This window comes from Mauremys reevesii, linkage group 12 (genome assembly GCF_016161935.1).
Source record: "Mauremys reevesii isolate NIE-2019 linkage group 12, ASM1616193v1, whole genome shotgun sequence".
NCBI lineage: Eukaryota > Metazoa > Chordata > Testudines > Geoemydidae > Mauremys > Mauremys reevesii.
Genome location: NC_052634.1, coordinates 39,173,886 through 39,198,258, shown reverse-complemented (window position 1 = coordinate 39,198,258; position 24,373 = coordinate 39,173,886). Strand labels below are relative to the sequence as shown.

Below are 24,373 nucleotides of genomic sequence, written 5' to 3'. Positions count from 1 at the left end.
AATGTACATGTAATGTAAGTACTGTGTTTACAAATAATCACATTTACTATTTGCCACAACCAAAAAATCTCAGCTTACTGTAAGCACTGATTTAGCTGAGTTCTCTATTAGTCTTAGCATTGAATGGCAAACAGTTACCAATTATCTGTTTAAAAAGGTAAAAAGGTAACATAGTTCCTAAAAACAAACAAAACAATGTGGGAAACAGAACCATTCATATTATCTGGATGGTCTCCCACAACTACTGGCATACTAATGTTACTACCCCTAATTGTTTTTGGTTTTAAATTGTATGTGTTTAATTGAAATGTTTAAAATATGTTGGTGGATAAAACAAATGTATGCAAAGCTAGAGCCACAGGCCCAAATCACCTCCCAGTGTTTTACTACATAAGAAGTGACACTGGCGATTGATAATCTTAGTGTCAAAAGGGGGGTATGTAGGAGCTGGACTTTATAATGTATAATTTGATTTCATCCTGCTAGCCACCCTTTTTGAATAGCAGAAAGAAATGACCCTCTGGGACTATAAGATTCTGTTTTCCCATATGCATTACAAATTGGGCCCTCTCTAAGGGCTTGGCTACACTTACAAATTTACAGGATTCTCTATTGTGTCTATGTTAAGTAAATTAGAGAAACATTGAAGGCCTGTGTCTCAATGTAAATTGTCTTGGTTATTCATTGTAAAACTTAGCAAGGTTTAATTTGCAATGCCTTTTTGCTCGATATAAAATACTACTGTTTGTATTCTCAATCTGTTTGTGTGAATGAGGAATGAATGCATCAGGAAAAGATAAGGTGTGAAGGCCATTGTTATAGCCAGAGTCAAGGAAAGAAGCAAAAAGACTTAAAGAGTATCAAAGAATCATCAGGCACTGCTTACTACCCAGACGGCTGTTAAACTGTCTGGCATCCGCAGCATGAATACATGCTTTGCCGTGTAAGAATGCACCACCCCAGCGAACCAATCATCACCTCAGGACCATGCAGAGTCAATTTTGACTCCAGAAGATGACGTAGAGGAACAGCCTGCAATACCTTACAATCTACGTTCTCGAAAGGGTTGCCAGAAGCAGACGACTACCTAAAGCAAGGCCCAAGAAAAAGCAGTAGTGAGCCTAGCGCCTGCTGCCTGGTGGACATAAAACTGTGACTACAGTTCCCTCAGTTGAGGTTGTCAGAACCAGAAGGGCCCTGCCTCCAACATGTGGTGCCTGTTCCTCGGCTGTTGGTGTCTGAAGGTCTGGGGAGTCCACAATGACAATTCTTTTATCCAGCAGCAAGTGTGGATAGCTCAGACCCTTAATATTTCTAAATGCTGGGTCTGCAGCCACATCCCAGCCCACTGTCAAACTGATGTTCCTGTCCTGGCTATCCCACTCAATTCCCCAGACCTCACTGGAGGACCTTGTCCGTTTAACACAATATGGAACAGTAATGACACCTGGGAAGAGACTATTGGCAGTTCCTTTAACCCACTTGGGGGAGTAATACACCGGGCAAAAAGGCTCCTGAGGTTAAAAGAAGTAGTTAAAATAATGGCAAATAAAACTGGAGAAAGTTTAAGAGCCCTGGCCAAAGAAACAGGGGCGGTCCGACAGGTGGCCTCCAAAACCGTCAGGCATTGTACATAGTGCTGGCGGCCAAAGGAGGGACCTGTGCTCTCATTGGAAAACAATGTTGTGTGTTTATACCTGACGATACCAATGAGGTAATAGATCACGCCACTTAGAACAAATCGCATATCTTCCCATGAAGAGCCAAGTTCTTTATGGAAGTGGCTAAGTATTCTCTGGCATAGGAAACTGGTTGTTTCAGGGAGCCCTGACTATCCTGTTTGGAATCCTAATAATTTTTGTATGTTTTCAGTTAGTCTCCTGTTGTACCCAAAATTGTGTAAGGCATGCTACTCAGGTGACTGCCCCAGAACAGAGTGCTAATATGATGATTTTGAATATTGCTGATGAACAAAGAGATAAAGAACGGTTAATATGTGGAACCTAGTAAAATTTTGGTCATGGCGTAAGCTTGACCAAAAGGAGGGATTGTGAAAGTAGAATGAATTATATTGTAAAAATAAGAATGGATTAAAGAAATGTTGTATGTACCTTTAAGCAGAAATAAGAAATGTTGAAATACAGGTGCCAGGAAAAGAAACATTAGGCATAAACAATGGTGCTAATGGCAAAATATTAACAGAAGATGGGTAGTAATTAGTAAGGAAATAAGATATGCATGCCTAGCCCAGGTAAACTTATCTGATTCTGCTCCCTTTGTTATCTTGTTAAGTTCTCATCCTTTTATCTGTATAAATAAGATAGTTTGTGTCTTGCATGGGGTTCACATTATCTGGGTGTTATTAGCAGAAGCGCTGTGCTAATAAAACAGAGTGGTCTGACAAACTGTGAGTCCTGAGTCTAACTTTGACACAACCAACACCCACAACCTCTACCATGATAGCACCCTGTCTGGGAACAACTCACTGCTCAATAGCTGAAGTGTGAAATCCTCATTTCTGTGTTGTTCTATCACTGTAGTCCCGACTTTCCTCTTTCTTGTCTGTATAATCTCTGTCTGGTTCTGTGATTGTTTCTGTCTGCTGTAGAATTAAATTGTTGGGTGTAAACCAATTAAAGTGGTGGGGTATAATTGGTTAGATAATCATCTGATAATATGTTAGGATTGGTTAGTTACATTTCAGTAAAATGATTGGTTAAGGCATAGCTAAGCAGAACTCCAGTTTTACTATATAGTCTGCAGTCAGTCAGGAAGTAAGGGGGGGGAATGGGAATGAGAATGGGGGTAGAGGAATTAGAATTATGTTTTGCTAAGGGGGGGGAATAGGAACAGGGAATGGGAACAGGGACACAGGCAAGCCTCTGTGGTGTCAGAGCTGGGAAAGGGGATCCTGAGGCAGGAAATTGGAATAATTGCTTGCTGGAAGTTTACCTCAATAAACATTGAATTGTTTGCACCTTTGAGCTTCGTGCATTGCTGCTCTCTGGTCACGCGAGAAGGACCAGGGAATGGGAGGGTGATGGGATAAACCCTCTAACAACTCCAAGTACGTCTTTCAGGGTGTGAAAACCCCCAGAACCAGTATAATTAAGCTGACCTAAGCCATGGTTAGATAGTGCTAAATGAAAGGAAAGATTCTTCTGCCAATGCAGCTGTTACAGGGATGGAAGCCCCTCCCCTCACTGTAGCTACTGTCTACTCCACAGGGCTAAAGGAGTATTTTAAGTGTAGACAGCCTCAGTGTGAGACCAGATCTGGCTCCATAGATGCTCAGACATTAGGACAACACACTAATGCTTCCATAGTTGGCAGGATTCAAAGCTGTGTGGGGAGACCCCAATGGAAGTCCAATCCATTGCCTTAACCACTCAGCCACAATTATTTGAAGTACAGCTACTGCCCTACACAATGATTCTGTTCTCACAGAATTGTCACTGCAACTTGCTCAGACCAGCTTCCCCAGCACACTCACGGCTGTGCATTAGTGTAAGTGTGTCCATGGCTGAACAGCAAGAGTTCCTGCCCATTTCCCTTCCAGCTGGAGCAGGATGAGAGTGTGTTTGTGGTTAATGACATTGCTATAGATTGTTGTTCATTCCCCACACTGACAATTCACACAGTCCCTTTCGTATTCGAATATCCACCATATCATGCCAATAGCCGGGGGCAGGATTTCTCTGGGGCACTGAAATGTTTCAGGGGGTTGGTGCATGAACTCAGCCTTGCATTCCATCCCTGATGTTTCATGGACTAACAACAGCAGCAGAAAGAAAGAGCTGAGCCAATATCTCACTGTCAGAGGTGAAGGTGGCCACGTCCCCTCTGTCTGACCATCGCCATTGCAGGAGAGAAGGGTTCAATGGAATCGAATGCCCTGGCTCAGACAAGAGACACAGGGAGGTTTTGCTGTTCATGGATTTGTGCAAAGGAAATTGTGTCTCTGTGTGAAATTGAGGCAGGAAATGAAACGTCCACATGGTGGCCCAGTGCCCTAAGTAATGTGGGTGAAGGACTCTGGCTGAGAAATTATTTAAAAGGAATTTGTATCAATGTATTGCCCTGATTAAAAGCTATGGCTGTAAGGCAGCCACTGTTGTTAGTACTTGAACCTGCGTGGAGACACCCGAGTGTGTGTCAAGTCCATTGCCTTAACCAGGGATAGTCGATTATTTTATCAAGATCCAAATTTCTTGGTCAAGATCTAGTCAATGTCTAGATGCCAGAGAAAATAAAACACTGATGATAATAAGAAGAATATAGAAAGATTTAGCAGTCACTATGGGCATAACCATGATGACTGTTTCATGTTTCTCTCTTTATATCTGGCACCACCACTGCCTTTCCCTTTAGTCTTGTAGTTTACCAAGGGTAAAACTAAACATCACTTCAGATACCAGGGAGTGTTTGTGTTCATTCCTGTTAGCTACACAGGGGCTTGATGTAGCTGCTTTCAATCCTCCAGCTCTGCCGGGATAAGGAACATTTCAGGGTGTCACTGAACTGAAGGAGGGAGATCACTTTTTGACAGGTTATGCCGCCTCTTAAAGGTGTTTGTCTGGCTGGCAGCCCTGGTTCCCAGGACTCTCCTGAGGGAAGAAAGTTTCTGTGCAAAATACTAAAACTTTTAACAGAGAGGAGGGAAAGGCGATGGCCACATGATGGGGCCAGTATGTACCACAACCTGGTTCTTTTATGTGGGATGACTCTGAACATTGACTAATCTCCACTCCCTTGTGTTTGAAGAGATGTTGAGTTGTACACTTAGGAACCTATAAGGCTGAAGCAATGTTATGGGTGGTGACACTACGATTGAAGGGTTATTTAATGTTGTAGAAATTGTTAAAAACACTGAGCTTAAACTGGAACTGCCTGTTGTTAAAGGCTGGTTTCCCCACGTCAGTTCCATAAGCTCTGCTAGAAACACCCTGGATTCTCTCCTGCCTCGGTGGGAACTGGAGGGAATTGTCCCCTGCTGCCCTTGGCTCCAGGCTGGTTTTTCTGGGGAGGGGACGTGGAATTGATTTGTTTGCTGTTGAGAAGGGAGCCAGGACAGTTCTCAGGGAACGAGAACTCCCAGCATCTTCCCAGCCCAGCCCAGGCTGCTGCCCTGTCCCAGCCTCTGTTCCCTGGGGGCCCTGCGTGTTTGACTCTAGAGCAGGCCGGGAGCAGCAGCTGAGGCAGAGGACAGCCTGGGCCGGGCAGATAAGAAGGAGTTTAGCAAGCAAAAAAGGTAAAATGGCAGGGGAGTATCACCTTGGACTCGACGGCATTTCTCCATTGGTCTGTCTGCTTTGGGGCAGGGACAATAACACGTCCTGCTGCATTCGTTATTTCAAAGGGCAGTTTAGGATTTTCATTCTCACACACGGTGCACAAAGCAGGACTCAACCTTTGCCGTAAACTAAACAAGCTGCTCACAGATTCTGGCAGCCACAATGAGCATTTGGGTGAGAGCTCAGACCTGCCCCTGTCTCAGAGAGAGGGGGTCATCTGTGTGGGGACTGGACCACTGACCTACCCGCTCCTAACTCCCAAACGTTCAGTAACTCTGTTATCAGTGCCTGTGAGTGTTATTTAAACCATAAGAAAAACCACACTGGGCCAGACTAAAGGCCCATCTAGCTCTGAACCTTGTCTTCTGACAGTAGCCAATACCAGGTGCCCCAACAACCAGTCAACAAGGGACCCCTGGGAGTTGAACCCAGGATCTCTTGTTTACAAAACAGAAGCTTTAGCCAGCTAAGCCATGGTGCCTGGGGGTAGCTATAACACACTGTCTGCCCACACCTGACTCCCTGCCATCACCACCAGGGCCTGACAAGCTTTGCTTGTGTTTGGATTCTGCAAAGCAGAGGAGCAGGTGAGGTTTTCCTTGCAAGCTGTGTGTGAGTGAATCTTTGGCCACGTCTGCACTACAAAGTTGTTTCAGCAGAATTATATTGCTCAGGTGTGTGAAAAACACACAACACTCTCTCGGTCAGTGGCTTGTGGCTGGTGTACACACTGCAATGCCACGTCTGGCGACAAAAGTGCCCTGTTTTGCTGACAAAATAAACCGACTTCAATGAGAGGGCTAGAGCTTTTTGCAGCAAACTTAAAGTAACAGAGTAAACACTGCTGTTCATTATATCACCATAACTGGCCTTCCCCAGTATCCCACAATGCCTGCTGTGAACTCGCCTGCCCTGCATTCCTGCTAATGAGCCATGGGCCCCTCCCCTTTCATCGCTCTGGGAAGTTCTGACAGCTGAGCCTGCTGCTCTGCTCCGGCAGCCATGAGCAAATCACTGCCGTGGATGCTGCTCTCTCCCGCACTGCGAACACAGAGCAGGGTGTTGGGAACTTCCTGACAGTGTAGGAGGGCCACTGGCATGTGAACTGTGACACGCCTATGACACCCCTTCCCTCAAGGAGGCTCTTACCTTCTAAACAGGGACTTCTGTTTTCTAGTAAAATCACTAAAAGGGAAGGAGAAAACTCAAAAGAGGTTCCTCCTGGCGCTCACATCCGTGAACCTGAATACTCTCTCAGTCCTCAAAGAGAGACCTGGAGAAGGAGACTTGCTGAAGCAAAGCCACAGGGGTCTCTGAGGTTTCCCTGGCCCCTTGCCCCTGTCCTGCCTGGCTGATGTCAGCATCTCTCTGTGAGGTCACCACCTCCCCACCACCTTTGACCAATTGTCTGAGGTCCTGCAAAAGGCCTTTGTGATGTCACTGCCACACCCCCTCCCTTGCTGTGCTAATGTCCTGCCCCTGCCCAGGCACTTTGGAGGTTTGAACTACTCCCTGTGGATCACCCTGTTGCCGGCTCAAAGAGCCCGAGGCGGAGCAACAGCAGGGTTCGTTGCCCGGTGTGCGTCGCACTAATTATCACACCAGGGTGGAGAAGCAAAACCAGGTTTATTTGAGCCCAAATAGGGTGCCAGGGAGAAAAGCATTCTCAAATCCTGCACACCCGCGCGCAGGCGGGATCCCAGCATTTATACCCCCCTTGTTTGTGTAAGCCTTTGTCTGGTTTTCCCCTCACCCTCCCTTCCCAGCAGCAGTTACTTAAAACATTACATTTCAGCGTGTTAGAAAAAGTTCTCATCCATAAGCTTATCTGTTGGCCTTGACAGAACAAACGCATACAGATTTTCCTTCCCCCTCTCCCCCTCCTCCCCGCCGCTTCTGCTGTTTCAAACTCCTACATTTGCAAGCGGAGATTGCTGACAGCTACACATTTTGCTTGCAGTCTGTTAGCATCTTAGGCTGGTTAAAATTCACAGCATGTAAGAACTTTGGTTCACTTCAGGCCCAAAGTCACAACTTTGGTTTACTCAGGCCTAGTGGCACCAACAACCCCACTCAAGGAGCATTCGTTCTAGGCAGCAAGCCGGCTAGACAGGAAAACATCAGATGCTGCTCCCAATGCTACACTCAGTTTTTCAGAAATTAGTCGACTTTATGGCCAGAAGAGACCACTAGAGCATCTTATTTGACCTCCTGCATATCACAGGCCTCCTGTATGACACAATAGCTACTTTTGGGCAAACACATTCCAGAAAGGCATCTAGTCTTCATTAAATGATATCAAGAGATGGAGAATCCACCACTTTCCCTAGAAGACATTTTTCTCCAGCCCTCAGAACATTTGGTGGCTCTTTGCTATTGAACGAGCTCAACCTGTTTAGCTTATCAAAAGAAGATTGAAAGGTGATTTCACTGAAGTGTTGAAGGGCCTTAATGGAGAGAAAATATTGGGTATGAAAGAGCTCTTTAATCGAGCAGAGAAAGGCATAACAAGACCCAATGGCTGGAAGGTGAAAAGAGACAAATTCATATTACAACTAAGGCACAAATATTCAACTGCGAGGATGATTCACGACAGGAACAAGCTCCCAAGGAAAGTGGTGGATTCTAATTCTAATTCCTTATGAATATTCTGTGTGTTTAGGGGAGGAACATGCTATATGCCCAGAGGACTTTATTCCTCCAGCCTGCAAGGACAGAGGGGATGTCAAGGAGTTGCTCCTTCAATCCTCCCCACAGAAAGGCCCTTCTTACAAAAGGGAACATCCTGGAGAGAAAGAGTAACACTGAACAAGACTCCAGAAAGACAGATTTTTATAATCACAGTGAGAAGTTTTTCACCTGACCAGGGTCTTGAACCCTGGACCCTCAGATTAAAAGACTGATGCTCTGCCAACTAAGCTAGCCAGGCTCACATGCAAAAAAGCACAAGTTGGTGCGGAGGTGAAGCTAGTCAAGAAAAAGCGAGACAGCCACAATAGGGGAAACCTGCTGCTCTCTCTTCCCAGCCCTGGCCTGGCTGGGTATTAGCGCTGGTTAAAAAGACGGGAAAATATCAGCATCTACCAGCCTTTCATAGCTGTACAAGACTCAGGCACAATACAGAGGTGCCCATCTGCAAGTGCTGAATGGTTGGATTGGCTAATGCAGCCTGTAGACGTCCAGGGCACTCTGGGATATAGAGCCAAGTGTCCATCACCATCATTCTTTCAAAGGGATAATGATAATGGTAGCAAGGTTCACAACTGACTCAGCAGTTGCATACAAAGGTGCACGTTTGGCAGTTACGTTGGCTCAGGTTGGCCACCCCGGTCTAGATGTAGAAGTTACAACATTTAAACTGGAAAGAGGGGCCAATTTCCCCATCATTTCCCACCTTTACATCCAAACACGATGAAGGTAGCAGATAGAGCCAGAGCAGGTTGTCTATGGGACCAAGTATATGCAGAGTATCCTCGACAGAGGTTTGTTCAACCTGTTCTTAAAAACCTCTGAGGACAGAGACACCACAGATGCCTTTGGGAGCCTATTCCAGAGCCTAACTGCACTCAGAGTCTGACATTGGTGAAGTAGGAGGCTGAGAAAAACAACACTGGCTGTCAGAAAAAGACAGCCCTCCCTGGTGCTTTAAGCAGTGGTTTCTGGTGTTTTAACAGCCATGGCCTGGGTTCAATTCCCCTTAAAACTAGAAGTTCTTCAATGAAAATCTCCATTCACTTTGCATGTGAAATGGAAAGGAAAAGAGGGCTTCTTGTCCTTATCAACAAGGCAAAGAATGGCTTTTTGCTCAGTAAATATTTTTAAAAGGTGCTGACTCGACCTGAAGATCTCATTGCATTTGTATTTACAATGGAATGATTCTCTCTAGGATAGACAGAAATTCTTCAGCTAGACTCAGATTCCACGGGAATACGAGAAGCGATTGTGTCTAACACCTGCCTTTTTTCGGACAACAGTGATGTCCAAGTTTTCCATGGACATTTCCCTTCCAGCACCTCAGGCCCCATCCAACAATACAAGAAACTGAAATGCACAGAAAGTTTCTCACCATAGGATTCACTGACCAGGCCGGGGGAAAAGTTTTGCCAGAACACTTGGTTATAATATCCCTCCCTGACCTTAAATGGAAAGCAAGGGGCTAACTCTCAGAGCACATAACCACAGCTTATGAGTCTCACATTCTACACTGTCCATGTACCCTTCTCCCTCCCCCTCTATATTGACCAGCCAAGCCTGCCCCCCTCAAGCCAGGCCAAGACTCTTCTGGGTCAGGAGCTTGGAATTTACCCAGCGAGGGGCTCTAAACGCACCACTTTTGAAGATGTTTGAATTCCCTCCAACTTCTCTCATACAAATGCTGAATAGTTGGTGGTGTAAGGTTACAGGAGAGGTTGAAATTAGGCTATTTCGTCAGATAGAAAACAGTGATTGTGTCGGGAGTGGGATGTGAATGTGCACGTACATATGGAGCCTAGAGCAACAAATGACAGTGTTAGAGGGCTTATTCCTTCACCCTCTCACTTCCCTGGTCCTTCTCGCATGAACAGAGAGCAACAATACCCGAAGTCCAAAGGTGCAAACAATTCGATGTTTATTGGGGTGAACGTCCAGCAAGCATGATTCCAGTTTCCTTCCTTAGTGTCCCCATCCCAGCTCTGACACCACAGAGCCTTGCCTGTGTCCCTGTTTCTGTTCCCATCCCCTGTTCCCATTTCCCCCGTAGCAAAACAGGATCCCAATTCCCCCATCCCCAGTCCCTGTTCCCATTCCCCCGCCCCCCGCCTTCCTGACTGACTGCAGACTGTATAGTAAAACCTGAGTTTTGCTTAGCTATTCCTTAACCAATCATTTTACTGAAATGTAACTAACCAATTCTAACATACTGTAACATGATTATCTAGCCAATTATATTCCACAACCTTCATTGGTTTACACCCAACAAAATTAATTATACAGCAGACAGAAACAATCAGAGAACCAGACAGAGACCATGCAAATAAACATACAAAACAATACAGAAGGGAGGATTTCACAACTACATCTATACAGACATAAGGGTTTTCCAGCTGTGTCTATTGATAAGTGAGTTCTGGCCAGACAGGATGATGCTACCAAACTAAGGGCTTGGCTACACTTACAAATTTGCAGCGCTGCAGCAGGGTGTGAAAACACACCCTCTCCAGCGCTGCAAATTGCGGCGCTGCAAAGCGCCAGTGTGGTCAAAGCCCCAGCGCTGGGAGCGCGGCTCCCAGCGCTGTACGTTATTCCCCACAGGGAGGTGGAGTACGGACAGCGCTGGGAGAGCTCTCTCCCAGCGCTGGTGCTTTGACTACACTTAGCGCTTCAAAGCGCGGCAGCACTTTGAAGTGCTAAGTGTAGCCACAGCCTAAGTTTCCCTTTCTCTGGAGGTGACAGGAATATCAGGACAGGATTGTATTCCTCACAGCCCAATAGCAACTTATTTCACTGTGACTAGTTGGGAATGTGTGAATGTGACCATACACTTCCCACCTTCTGCCTGCCTTTGCTGCTTAGCCGAAGAACCAGGCCTCAGACTGTCACAGTAAGAGAAGGCCATTACACAGACAGACAGTGATTTTTTATTCTTTCTTTTATACTTTTATAACTAGCTAAGTGATAAAAATACACCTAAATTCTTAAAGTACAGGCCTTTGCAGACAGGCCTGAATATCTGTATCCTAACAGTCCTCCAGGTCAGGCAGACTCTGGGTAAGGGAGTGGGAACTCATTGCTTCTCTGTCTCTCTTCCCCTCATCTCTGCTGCTCCCACTCTGAGCTTTCTCAGCACCTGGCCCCACAGCGCTTCCTGGCAGCCAGAGACTGCGCTATCTGCACCTGCAGCTGTGGCCTCTCTCCTGATTGCTAAGGAAAGGAACCTTTCCAGGAAATGGCCACAGCTTCTGGGAATCCCTGTGTGGCTGTGAACAGAGTTTGGCTCCTGGTACACAAGGCAACTTAAAAGCTGAGCACGAAGACAGGGGCTTGAACCCTAGACCCTCACATTAAGAGCCTGATGCTCTACCAAGTGAGCGACCTGGGGCCTGGTAGGAAACAGCTTCACCATTCACCACAAGACTGATTATCCCAGCGTGCAGGCAAGAGTGAGCAGGCAGGCAAAAGAGAGGCAAAAAAAGTCCAAGGAACCCCTCCTCTTTTTCTGCACAGCCACTGCCTGTCAGCAGGATTCCTCCTCCTCCTCAGGGAGACTAAATCTCTCTGCCTAGACAGCCGGTCCATCCGCTGCACCTCAATCCCCGATGCCCGAGCCTTCCTGCCAAAGCCCTGCACCTGGCCCCATACAATTAAGTCTCACGTCTCGCTGGGAACTCGACTTCTTGTGCCCAGAGCATCTCGGCCCCCTCAGTTGATGACCTGAGAAACACAGTGTCCGGCTTTTCCAAAGAAGAGCTTAGACCCTCATCATGTGGCCTAAAGGATAAGGCATCTCCCTGTGGATCGGATGATTCAGGATTTGAGTCCCCTCGTGGTTGTGCTCACTTTGTGCTGAAAGTCCTGCTCCCTTCAGGGCTGGAACCTCTTCTTGGCCACTCAGGCCAATGCTCTGGCTTCAGCTAGAGCCCCGGGAAGGAGTTGGGGGGTGGGCGTCACAAAGGCTGGGACCTGAGTCCCAGGGGCTTCCAGTCTCGCCTTTGCCCTTCCTGACTTGCCAAAGAAAATGGGCGGCTCCACTGCCAAAGTGAGCACCTGGAGTGGGAACCATAAGAGGTCCCACCGGGGGGCTGGCCCTGCTTTCCTACCCTCTTCTGATGTTGGCCACAGAGCATCAGCAGCCGCCCCACATGCTGGCCTGTGGGTGGCCTTCAGTGGGGTTCAGCACAGCAGGGAGCAGGCTGGCCCTGTGGCTGTCTGCTGGCCACACATAGGCATGGTCCTCTCCTCCTCTTGCCCTGGTCTCTGTGGCTTTTAAGCCTTCCCTTGGAGCTGTCAGCACCAGCCGCCTCTGCTCTAGGTGCCCAGAGGAGGAGAGGTGCTGGGCTCCAGCCTGCCCAGCCCTGACTATGAAGCCTGGCCCTGGCCCTGCTTCTTTCAAGCGCCAGGTGGGCAAGAGGAAAAGCACAGAGGCAAGTGCCAGACTTGTGGGCACCAGGTGAAGCCGTGAGAATCCCAACCCTCAGGTGTCAGTAGCCAGTTCTAGAGCCCTGACCCATCCAGTAGGAGGGGAAAAAATGGCTCTTGCAGAGCTGGAGACAGGGAAGTGGAGCAGTGGGAGCTCCAGGGCTTTACCACAAGGTCCCACTGAGATTTGAACTCAGATTGCAGGATTTAGAGTCCTGAGTGCTGCCCATTACACCATGGGACCAGCTCATGCACCCTTCTCTGGCCATCAGTGACCCTCATGGAGCCTGCTCGAGTAAGGGACTGTTGGCCCCTTACTAAAGCTTAGTGGGGGTTTTGGTTGGCTAGTTCCCAGTCCCAGTAGAAGGGGGAAGGGCCAATGGGAAATCAGGACCCTGAGACCGACAGTCCCCAGGGGCAATGGGGAGAGGCCAAAGCTCCAAGTTAGCTGCACTGACAGGCCAGGCAGTGTAATGAGGGAGTCACCAGGCCAGGGGGTCCCATCCAGCGTGGGAGCTGGAACTGCCTGGGTCAGAGTGGGGTGGAGCTAAGGAGAGAGCAAGAGCCTGAGAAGAGCCAGGGAGCAGAGCTGCACAGGTGTAGTGCCAGAAACTGCTCCCTGTAGGACTTTGCTACCTGCAGCAGTTACTGAGCCCTGAGGTTGTTCTTGTTTGCTGACTTGTCCTAATTGGCTAAAACTTGACAGTGGTGGGTGATGGAAGCATAAAGGCTTCGTCCTCCAAACGACCCTGCCTGGTGTCCGTCTGTATCTATTACCTCTTAATACCGAATTGTAAAAAATAGAGTGAGGTCATTTAAACATCATTTATTTTGCAGCTTCATTTACTGTGCTAACAATGTAGCATCCTGACACCGATACTTCTGCCCACGTGCCCTGTGGGTTGGATTCATTTTAGTGGGACACGGGACATGTGGAGGATAATTTAAACTCTTAATTTCCTTAGGGTTTCCCTTTAATATACTTCTCTGCTGGTGCAATTTCTGACCATTGCACGTCTATTGTATTTATTACAATAGCACAAGTAAGTCACACAAGTGACATAGTCTAAGGGCTTGGCTACACTTGCAAGTTAGAGCCCATTAAAGCAGCCCCGGGTGCCCTAACTCCTGAGGTGTCCACACTCGCAAGGCACATGGAGCACCTGGAGCACTCCATGAGAAGCATAAAGCTTGCTGATCCCTGCTGAAATACCCGGGCATCAGTGTGGACGACGTGTTGCATCACTGCACTGTGTTTGGCCTCAGGAAATGTCCCATAATCCCCTGAAGTCAAGTGCCCACTCTGGTCATTGTTTTGAAATCGGCTGCAGGCATGCGGATATCCCCTTTCAAAGCTCCGTTTCTGACACCCGGCTGCTTATCCAGTCTCAGCCCCCCAAACACACTGTCACTCCCCCCACGTACACACAACACACTCCCTGTCACATTCCACCCCCGTCCCCCATTTGAAAAGCACGTTGCAGCCACTTGCACACTGGGATAGCTAACACACTGCACTGCTCTCTGTGGCATTGCCAGAGCTGCTAATGTGGCCACTCCAGTGCGCTTGCAGCTGTCACCTCCCATTGATGAGACCTGGTCCCACCATCTCCGCTGAGCTCCAGTCTGCCCTGCTGCCATCCCTGTCTGTGTTGTCTTCTAGCAGTTGACTGGAAGGTGAGCACTGGCCGCATGCCATGTAGCCGTGTTGTCTCAAAGGGCGAAAGCAGGAAGAATGGTGCCTTCATAGCCCACCCAATATTCCATAACCTAGTTAAGGAAAATATTTCTCAATGAACTCTCAGTAAAAGATTAGAAACAGCCAGTGTCCGCATCAGTCTACGAGCATTGGTATTTTCTTGAAATTTGTCAGACCAACCTAACTAACACCTAACATACATTTGAACCTCTTTTCACACTGTTGCTCATTCTCAGGTTCTGCTTTGTCTCTAGACAGATCCAGTCTCTTTCAGAACGGCCTTGCTCTTTCTTTCTGTTTCGCTCATGGATGTTTTGGAGTAAACACTCCTTCCTCTATTCTCAGCCAAACACTAGTATTAACTGTTTGCTGCTGATGGGTTTAGAAAGCATTTGTGGAGTGGAAGATGCCATTTCTGGGGGCTTGTTCCCAAGCTGCAGTACTTTGTGTTCCAACATCTCCCAGCTTCCTTGGTGAAAATAAGACCAAGATTTCTTTGCAATATACAAGAAGAAAGGAATTTTTCACCCCAGATGGGACTTGAACCTACAATCTCTGACTTAGGAAGCCAATGCCTTATCCATTAGGCCACTGGGGCCCTGAAGACCAGTAGAAAGAAGGATGGAAATTCCCTCTCTTAATTGCACATTCCTTCAGATGCCAAATACCCATTTAATGGCCTTACAGAAACGTCTGCATCCCCCGGCAGCGAGGCAGCTGGGCAGGTCCCTGACAGAGCTGAGCACCACCTTTCTGCCAGCCATCGTTAGAGAAGAACCCCACCCTAGAGTCACCCCTCCCTCCTTCAGCAACTCCACGGCTGTGGCTCTGAGTGGCAGTAGGATGATTAGGGGGTGAATCCGGGGCTGGAAGGGGGGTAAGGTCGGCCTGTAAGGAGTGACCAGGTGGGGCAGACCCGGAAGGAGGCTGTGGGCTGTTGGTTGGTTGTTGGGATCCGAGCTCTGGTTCAAAGCTGCACAGTGACCTGACACCCAGGGTTATAGGGCCGACATAGTGACCCTCTTACTGGCCTCGGTGACCCCAAACCCTTGTTACTAAGGGCACTGAGGAGTCTCTGTCCCTTAATAACTTCTGGGAGCTCCCAGCAGGCTGCGGGCGTCAGCCGCCTCCTGCCACACAGGTTAGACTCTTGGCACTGTGCCAGCCGCCCCCTCGCTTGCAGGCCCAGTGTAAGAAGCAGGAGGCCCGGTGCTGGCAGAAGAGGGTTTTGATTAATCAACCTCTGTGTTATGGGCACAGGACGCTTCCACTCAGTAGCACAGCTGGGGGGGAGCAGGGGGAGCAGCTAAGGGCGCCGGGTTCCTCCGGTGGGGGTGTGGAGCAGCCGTTCGTTTTCCTGTTCGCACTCCCCTGCGGTGTGAAAATTGGGGAGGGGAGGCAGAAGCCCCACTTCCCTCCCGAAATGACGCCCAGTGGGGGAAGCCAGGACAACAGGGTGGGGCGGCAAGTGGTGGCCAGACTCTCACCGCCAGGGTCTAGTCTAGCTCAGGGTCCAGCTCAACTTCCTCCCCGCACCACTGGCCCCCAGTCCCCTTCCACCACCAGGTCAACCCGGGCACTAGGGCAGGAACAGGGTGAGGCAGCAAGTCAAGCTGAGCAAGGCAGGCAAAAGCGAGTCTTGTCTTCATGGGCTGCTCACAATGACGTCCTTTTTGTGTGCAACTGCTGCCAAAACATCCCAGGCAGAGAAGCAACAGGCCAAAATACTGGCCTACAGCTGCCAAAGTAGTTCAGTTGGGAGAGCGTTAGACTGAAGATCTAAAGGTCCCTGGTTCAATCCCAGGCTTTGGCAGGTGCTTTCATCTTCTTTGTGCAGGGGCAGCTTGTTTTCTAGAAGCCCAGTGGTGCCTGCACCCAAGATGAGCAGGGTTTCCCTGGGGTAAAGCAATATTGGGGGCCCCTTCCATTAAAAAAAAGTGGCAATACTGTATTCTCACGGGGCCCCTGCAGGGCCTGAGGCAAATTGCCCCACTTGCCTCCCCTCTGGGTGGCCCTGAAGGTGAGTCTCTGATCTTGGGCTCTGCTGTAGGAAAACATAGAATGGGCTTCTGCCCCTAGTTGGCCCACCTGACCTTTAAGGATGAGAGCTGTCTTTCCCAACATGGCAGGAAGAGAGCAATGCAGGGTGACCCTCAGGAATGGTGCCAGAGGGCTGCTGGGCAGTGACAGGCAGGAATAGGGGATGAAAACTCCTCTGCGCAGCTGAGCAAGGGCAGTACCAGGGAAGGGGCATCTGTAAAAGTGGCTGTGTGGAAGGTGGAAGGGATTTGGGGGCACAGGAGGAGGCGCTTGATGTTCAGTGCCTTGGAGCAGCTGGACTTAGCCATGGTGGGTGTTCAGGAAATTCCCATTAATAACTCTAGGGTAGCTCAATAGGCAGAGGGTGATTGGAGGAAGGGCCTCCTGGCCAGGGAAGAATGATGGGGCTGGAGTCACATTCATGGTGCAAGTACAGAAGGTGGTGGAGCTCTGACCAGGGAGGGCATTGCTGGTGGGCTTTGTGCTCTGTGGCACTGGTTACTGCTATATTAGTGTGTATGGTCCCCAGTTAAGGCATGAGAGGGAAGATCAAAGGCTCCCTTCCTCTGGACTGCATGATGTTTGTTGTTGGGGGGGGGGGGGTTAATTGTGTCAGCCGGCCTGAGCACCGCTGGTCCTGTTTCCCCAACCGTCAGAGGAAACATTTTCACAATGAGCACTACCTGGCGCAGGTCTGTAGTGAGGTCGGCTTAGAGGAGCTCACTCCAGCCACAGAGGGGGTTCACCTTTCTGCGGGGACAGACCAGGACTCGCATTGACCGGATTTATGCTTAGCTTTTGTGTCTTTAGCATATTGCTTCTCAGATTCTTTCTTGGCCTGACTTGTTACACTTTGACACTTAACAGGCCAGAGTTTGTGCACCTTCCTATTATCCTCACTAGGATCTGATTTCCAAATTTTGAGGAATGACTTTTTGCCTCTAACAGCCTCCAGTACTTGGCCGTTTACCTAGAGTGGCGTTCTGCTGGTCCTCCTATTGTCGCTTCTGATTTAGGGCAAACGTTTCATCTGAGCCTCTAATTGCAGTGTTTTTAAACAGTCTGCATGCTGCTTGCAGGCACCTAACACTTGTGACAGCAGCTCCTTTTAATTCCCACCTAACCATCTGTACTTATGCCGATAGGTCGACTTTAGGTCTTTAACTTTGAGCGGTAGCTGAGAAGATGGTAAATTGGGCAGAAACCCATTCGACAAACCTCTTCATTTCCTTGTTATTTCCTGACTTCTTCATTCATCGCCTTTTCCTTATTTCCTGGCTGAGGCGGAGGCCTGCCAGAGAGCTCCCTGGCACCTCTGGCTGCCTGGGCTGAAGGCAAGAGGCAGGCCTGGGCATGGTGAGGGCCTCCTGTCCTGTAATGAGGCCGCACTGCTTCCTGGTCCCCTTTTCCCACCCACACCGGCAGGCGGCTGCTGTGGGAGAACACGAGGGAGGCTCTCGGGATGCTAGGCAGCGCTGTGTGGCTGTCAAGGGAAAGACCCTTCTTCTCTAAAGATGGCTGGCAGAAAGGTGGTGCTCAGCTCTGTAAGTGACCTGCCCAGTAGCCTCGCTGCCAGGGGATGCAGACATTTCTGTAAGGTGCAGAAAGAGGGTATTTGGCTTCCAAGTTAATATGAGAAATATGCATTTAGGAGATGAAATTTCCATTCTTTCATCAGGGCCCCAGTGGCCTAATGGACAAGGCAATGGCTTTCTAAGCCAGAGATTGCGGGTTTGAGTCCCATCTGGGGTGGAAAACTGTCTCTATGTTGCAAGGAAACCTTAGCCTTATTTTCAGAAAGGAAGCTTGGGAGATGTTTGAACACAAAATACTGGATCTTGGGAAAAATCCCCCAGAAATGGCATCTTGACAAATGCTTTCTAAACCCATCAGTAGCAAACAGTTAATACTAGCGTTTGTCTGAGACTAGAGAGAAGGGGAGTGTTTACTCGCACACCTCAATGAGTGAAACAGAGGGAAAGAGAAAGGCTGTTCTGAAAGAGAAGGGATCTGTCTGGAGACAAAGCAGCTGTGTGAGAAGAAGAGGTTCAAATGGCTGTTAGATGTTAGTTAGTGTTAGAGGGTTTATCCCTTCACCCTCCCATTACTGGGTCCTTCTTGTGTACCCACAGAGCAGCAATACCCAAGGTGCAAACAATGAGATGTTTATTGGATTGAACTTCCAGCAAGCAATGATTCCAGTTTCCTTCCTCAGTGTCCCCATCCCAGCCCTGACGCCACAGAGCCTTGCCTGTGTCCCTGTTCCCATTCTCCCCCTTAGCAAGACATAGGACATATGGTGACACATTTCCTGATCGGGCCAGGCCTCAAGGTGGAAGGTGCTGATATTCCATTTGTCCCACTGTCCTGTGCGTAGTGCAGTGCCCTGCACCTTCTCTTGTACAGGTGGGCCACACCTGTTCCAATTAGCGTTCCAGACTTCCCACTATAGTGGGCCTGGGAAGGTTGGGTCCAGGTTGTCTTGTACAGGGGGGAGGGGCTTACTCCATTACTTCTAGGTTATTTCCATAGGCAACGTATCACAAGTATACTTAGCAATACACCAGCCGCTGTAACAATCCACAGCAACACCGAGAGACCTGAGCACTAGCCGCATGGTCCAACATCCTGGCCACCACCGAAACACCTCCTCTCCTCCTTCGACGGGGTCAAGCTCTTAACGTGCCCAGTTGCAATACGCTGCCGCTGCAGGTTTTCGTGCTTTTGTCCATATCATAAGTCCATTGAATGTCCACAGAGAAATGGGTTATTGTCCAAACCAACTTAACCACGTGGTGTGGAATCAGGCTGTATGTGCTGGTTTGATTATTCACAGCAGTAAGATTCACAGATCTATCTGTGCCCCAAAGCCCAGAGAGCAGTGTGTAGTGTGGAATTTGGTTAGGGGCTGGTGTAATTGTGCCCCCAGTAATATGTACATTTCCAGCAAAACACCTCATACACAGTACACCCAATTGTCCACCCCTTGCCACGGGCCATTGGGTGTGCTCCTCCATGGCCATCAGGGAGGGGCACATTCAAACATCTTCTCTGGCTTTACACCATTTTACACACACCCCCATTGATTCCCAGCGAGCAAATCCCCTTCTCATTATTCCCATACGGCTTGTGGGGCCCACCTTAGCAGCCGATTCACTTCCAGATACCACGGTAGCTATTACACAGGTGCTGGCCTCCTAGTCGAGCATTTTGAATGTCCACACACATCTTCCCCAGGTCAGCCTTTGAAGCCACCCCACCCACGTCATGAGGTTTTCTGTTCATTGAAACACAACAATGCTGACAACAAGACAAACACCACAGACAAACAACACAAAACAGAGATTCATGGTATTCTGGGTTAGTCTTTGCTGGCACCAGCTTCCTTGTAGAGTGTCTGAAAACAAAAGAAACAATTTCCACACACCTTCAGTGGGGACAGATTAATAACAATAATACCACTTCCTTTTACAAATTTCCTTCCTAATTGCAGGAAAAACAGAAGAATTCCTCCAGGCTGTCCTTATTTTGTTCTATAGTCAGATAGTGAATTACCCCACTCGGGTCCTTTATGAAATTCATGAGGTGGTGTGCCTCAGTTTCCCCTCTTGTACAACAGACCCAGTTTGCAATAGTTTCTCTGCTGCACCAAGCTTTAAGTTTATCCGCAGGTAATAGCTGAGAGACAGCTTTAGATTTAGCTTTAGCACTGTACATACACACACACACTCCTTAGGGTTAACCTGTCCCCCTTATTTTCAGGCTTGACTTGTTTTTTCACCTCCCTTTCCTGGAGGGCCACAATCTGAGTCTTCCAGTAGCTTGTTTGCTGACCAGATGTATTTATTATTTGCAGCTCCTTTGTGCTGCCACTGATGGGCAGTTCTCTCCTTCCCCCATCAGCTAGGTCATTTGCATTCACCCCGGCTTTTGGGCTTGGCTTTTGGATCCAAAGCCATCAGCAGCTCAGAGACTGTCTTAAAAGGGACACAAACAACTTCCACCGGAGTTCTGATTACTTTCCACTTTCATCTTCTGCTTCAAAACACACAGATCTGAAAAAGAAACCACAGCCTATTGTGGCTCCCTTTGGAGCCCTAATAGGGTTTGAATTAAGTACCATGTTTTGTTTGCATTTCTTTTACCCCTTCTCCAATATACACTGCACACGTCCTGGGAAAACGCACATTCCTTCCATAGTTTAACCTTCATAACATTATGTTACAAAACATAAGTCTCACTTTAGGTTTTTAAAACCTGACACAATTACACACAACATTTTGTTTTGTCTAACATCCCTTGCACTGCAATAATTTTTTTTTACACAACTGTACCCCGATTACACGTCCATCTTGTACAACCAGAGACAGCCAGGCAGGCACGTTATGCCAATAGAAACCCCGGACATTCCTTTAGTGATTTTGCTAACATTACCCAGGAGTCAAATCATTTTGATGAGATTATCTCTCCGCCTGCTGCCTGCAGCCGTCCCCTATAGACCATTTCTGTGGACAAAGGGCCCATTTCCCCTCAGAATGGCTGTGAAGGCTTCTCAGGACAAAACTTTACCTGACCCTCTTGTATAATTTAATTACTAAGCTTCCATGCAACGTGAGTGCACAGAGCTGCACATACAGTTACATTTATATAACTGGGTTTTATTATTAAACCAAAAACTGCCTTCTTGTAACACCACAACTGTTGCCTTTTGCTATTTCCACAACTCACAAATGTTTACTTTCCTCCAAACTCTGTATTATTAATTTTTGCAAAGCCCTGGGCGGCTGCACTGCAGTGCTGGGGTGACTCTGCAGGGGGAGAAGCTGCTGTGGAGCAATGTAGAGCAGGTGCAGGAAGGAGCCGGGGTCACTGTTCACATTGTGAACTGCACAATTTTCCATATTTGGGAATGTCCGAGAACAATTCTAGGGTAAGGTGAATGCAGAGCAGTGACACTGGAGGTGCCCAGACCTCCAACAGGGGTGGTGTGGAAATTAATAATGGGAAGATCATTTGTGAAATTAGTCGTCACTGACAAGATTTGTCTCTTCTTATTTCATGTTATGGTGTTATTTAGCGGAATCAGGACATATTATTACTATGTTAATTAAATACTTAATTTTATTTAACTAAGCCAAAAACTTAGTGTCACTTATTTTTTTCTCTGTCCTAGCAAGAACTAAATGAATTTTGTGACTTTCTGGAAAGTGCAGCGAGATTAAATGTGGGGAATTCAGTCCCTGTGTTTGTGAGCTGATGTTTTCCTCTCACAGGTCAGTGCCTGCATTGAAATACCAAGAGGGATCTAAGGGCTGGTGTACGCTGGGCACAGGGGTGTTTGCAGAAGGGGCGGGGCCTCAGGTGGAAGGGGCGGAGCAGGGCGTTAGTCTCCCCCAGCTGGCGGTTCTCACCCTGCCCATGGTGTTGCAATGACAGAGGCTGCCCAGGCTGCACTTGTAGTGAGGTTCCCCCACTAGGTGGCCGCGCAGAGGCTGCAGGAGACAGGCAGGTGGCAGCAGGGGAAGTGGCGACACAGGAGCTCTCAGCAGCAGGGTGAAGGACAATGCCGTGGAGTGGCAGCGACGCAGAGTGAACAGGGCAAACCGAGAGCCAGTTGAGGGAGTGTCGGAAGCAGAAGCTGAGGTGTCTTTTGATGCCTTCCCCTCCCTCCCCCACCCCTGGGGCTTTGCTGCCCAAGAGGAGTGGGGGTTGGGGGAAGGAGAGCGGAGGGGTCTCTTAAAGGAACATTGGATTGGACTGTCACACCGCAAGGTGAGAAACTGAGGCACAGCACTGCCCAGCGTACTCTGGGGTGGGGGGTTGCTGATGAGCGTAGATTTGAATGTGGTTGTGGGGTTTTCCCAAACTCAGGCTTGATTCTCTTTCTCTTTTAATAGAAGTTCTCATTGGCTCTCCGCCCACGCAGAGCTGGGGAGTGGGGCCTGTTGCCTTTTCCCCAGGCTGAAAGGTGACACCTGCTGGCGAGTGAGGGTCGGTTTGGGTGACCCCCACTCAGGGCAGGCTAAGGGCAGGTCTCTGCCCTTTACTCAGCCCAGGAGGAGTTTTTTGCACTAACATCCCAAGTGTGCAAGTCCGTCCCCGCAGAGCTGCCCCATAGGGTGACCTTAAAGAAACTGGAAAATGGGACAGGGCGTGGGGGGTAATAGGCTCCTATATAAGAAAAAGTCCAGCCAAACCTTTAAAAACGGGACATCTGGTCACCCTGGAGCAGCCCCGCACTCCTGCTCCCCGGTTGGTGCGTTTGTAACCCGGGGGCTGAAGCCGACGTGAGAAAGGGAAGTGAGCGAGCTCGGAGCTCTCCGGCGCCACCTGCTGGGAGCAGAGGGCAATGACTGAGCGACGTCCTGGCTAATTTAAATATCACCTTGTTCTCTGCCGGGTGGCTCCACTGGAGAGCTGGGGCGTGGCCTGAGTGTGGCAGCACCTTATTTGCATATATTAAAAGCAGCAGTTTGGGGCCATTGGGGTAAAATATGAGTAAGTTTTGGGGTTGGGCCCCACATGTTTAGTGCAGGCTGTGGGGAGCCGGGCTGAGCAGAGCCTGCCCCGACGGGTGTGTGGTCACCCTGAGCTGGGAGCGTGTTGCCAGATATGGGGAAGGGGCTGGGTTGGGGGTAAGATTGGCTGTGGAAAGCAGTAAAGGATTCCCCCATTTTTGGTGTCTGGATGGAGTTCTCATTGTGTAAATGGAGAACAGCAGTGGGGGGACAAAGGGATTTGAGACTTGTGTTTTGCGGGTTGCTGGGGGGCCTGACCTGAGCCATCTGGGGCGGGCTGCTGCTGGGTGGGGTAGGATGGGGGGGTGCTGTCTGTGTGCTTGAGAAGAGGGGCAGTTCCTGGTTGGCTGGTGCTGGCCTGTCTAGTGTTTTCTGACAGCTGAACTCCCATTGGCCTTCAGGCAGGGCGGGTCTCTGAAACCTGGTCTCCCATTGGGCCCTCCCCAATTGACGTTTCTGACAGGCTCAGCTCCCATTGGTGACGTTGTCTGACAGCGATGCGGGGCGGAGCCGCCAGGGCCTTGTGCGCCAGAGCTCAGTGCCCGCCCACGAGAAGCGGCGTGAGGCCGCAAGGGGCTGGGTCCCGCTGCCTGGCGGAGGAACAGAGACTGCAGCAGCGGCGCCGGCGAGAGCCATCAGCCGGTCCTTAGTTTCTGCTTGGTAAAGGCAAGTTAGTGGGGTCCATCCGTCAGAAAAAGAGTCCCAGGACTTCTTGCTGGGCGCCAGGGTCCAAAAGTGGCGCATTCCCTCCTGAAAAGGGCTGTGTTTCGAATGTCCGTCCAGTGCGTTGAAGGGAAGGATCTGCGTGCCTGGGAAGCTGCGTCCCTCCAGAGGCGCTTGAGAAGCCAAAGGGGCCGTGGGTAAGTTTGTGATGAGGTGAGTGTGAAGTGTGGAAGGGGAAGGGTGTCAAGAGGAGGTTTTGAGAGGAAACAAGGTGCTGCTGAGCTGGTAGGTGAGGGCAAGGTCCCAGGCGGGTGTTGTGTGAGGAGCTGTGTAGGCCCGAAAAGGCGTCGTGCTGGGCAAGGGCAGGTGAGGAGGGCCAGGGCTTTTCCCAGGGCTGTTGCTGCGGCCAAGGCCTTTGGGAAGCAGAAGAGGGCCAGGGGTGCTGTTGCCTGCTGGGGCCCATGCGACGGTGTAGGTGTACGCTGACCATAGCTGGTCTGTGGGAGCTGGGGCCCCTTCCCGTGCCCCTTTCCTTGTTAGTATAGTGGTGAGTATCCCCGCCTGTTACGCGGGAGACCGGGGTTTGATTCCCTGACGGGGAGGGTGACCCCTTTTGAAGGGGGGAACAAAGAAATCCCTGGCCTGCCCACCCCATGCCTTGCGTTCTCCTTCAATGGCCACTTCCCTTCGCACCCCGAACTGATGACTTTCACCTCCAGAGAGACAATTACCTCGCAAGGACACGCTGGCCCTAGCCAAAGCCTCTCCCTGGCCTTCCGCCCCCGGGCCCAGCTTCGGGGCCTGCACGTGGGGGCACGTTTCAGAGCGGCGAAGGGAAATAGGCTGGCCAGGGGCATGAGCACTGATTTCCCAACACCCCCCTGCAGTTTTGTGAACTAGTTACATGCCAAACCTGGTTGCTGAACTTCGCGACTTTGTCCTCACCCACAACTATTTCACATTTGAGGACAATATATATCTTCAAGTCAGCGGCACTGCTATGGGTACCCAAATGGCCCCACAGTATGCCAACATTTTTATGG

The 24,373-nt window shown here is 49.4% G+C and overlaps 1 non-coding gene across 1 annotated transcript; it reads left to right on the top strand.

Moving 5' to 3' along the window:
- The first annotated feature begins 15,849 nt into the window (after window positions 1-15,849).
- On the top strand, window positions 15,850-15,922 carry TRNAF-GAA. Its single transcript has one exon. It is a non-coding gene; the product is annotated as a tRNA-Phe (tRNA).
- The last annotated feature ends 8,451 nt before the right edge of the window (window positions 15,923-24,373 follow it).